This window comes from Brassica oleracea, chromosome C1 (assembly GCF_000695525.1).
Source record: "Brassica oleracea var. oleracea cultivar TO1000 chromosome C1, BOL, whole genome shotgun sequence".
NCBI classification, from domain to species: domain Eukaryota; kingdom Viridiplantae; phylum Streptophyta; class Magnoliopsida; order Brassicales; family Brassicaceae; genus Brassica; species Brassica oleracea.
Genome location: NC_027748.1, coordinates 37,667,963 through 37,668,757, shown reverse-complemented (window position 1 = coordinate 37,668,757; position 795 = coordinate 37,667,963).

Below are 795 nucleotides of genomic sequence, written 5' to 3'. Positions count from 1 at the left end.
CATGGATCGCAAAATTTGAATGTGAGACTTTTAACAGTTTTAGTAATTTATAGTCGTTTTTTTAAATTCAAAATATAACATATACAGAAAAATCTAAATTTTTATAATATGGTTATTGTGATTTTTTTAAATTATTTTGATAGTTTAAAATTAAACAAATTTGATAGAAGATACATCATTTTTTTATCAGATCTTTATTATTCAAAATCATTAATTGTCATATATACTTTAGCCATATTAGGCAATTCCGTAATCTTTATTTAAGGAAATAATTAATGACATTAATAATGAATTTATGGTTAGTTTAATAAAAAACTTATTATATAATTAGATAGACCAACATATTTCTCTGATTATTCTAAGAATCATTCTAGTGATGACTGATGCAAGACTTTGCAAGGGTCTAAGATCAAATCAATGTAGTATAAAAGATTGTTGAACCAATCCTAAGTGATTCTAAAGCAAAGGGAATACAAGTTCATGCTTAAGCTAAGTGCGATCCGGTTTTAAGATGGTATGAACTAAGAACTAATAAGCTAATGCAATAAAGTAGTGATCTTTCTTTTTCAATTTGAATCAAGAGGACTCATGGGATTAGGCATTTGATCTTGGGTGATGTAGATCCAATCTAAGGGTGGCAAGGTATCAATCAAACACTTTCCTTATGCCTAGACACTAAGCTAAACAAGCTCTATCTCTAGATGAATGTTCTTTTGGTAAAGCAACTAAAGCATCTAATCTCTTAGGTTGAATGTTACTAAAGCAAACATGGAGAACAAGTCTAATAGCAATCTT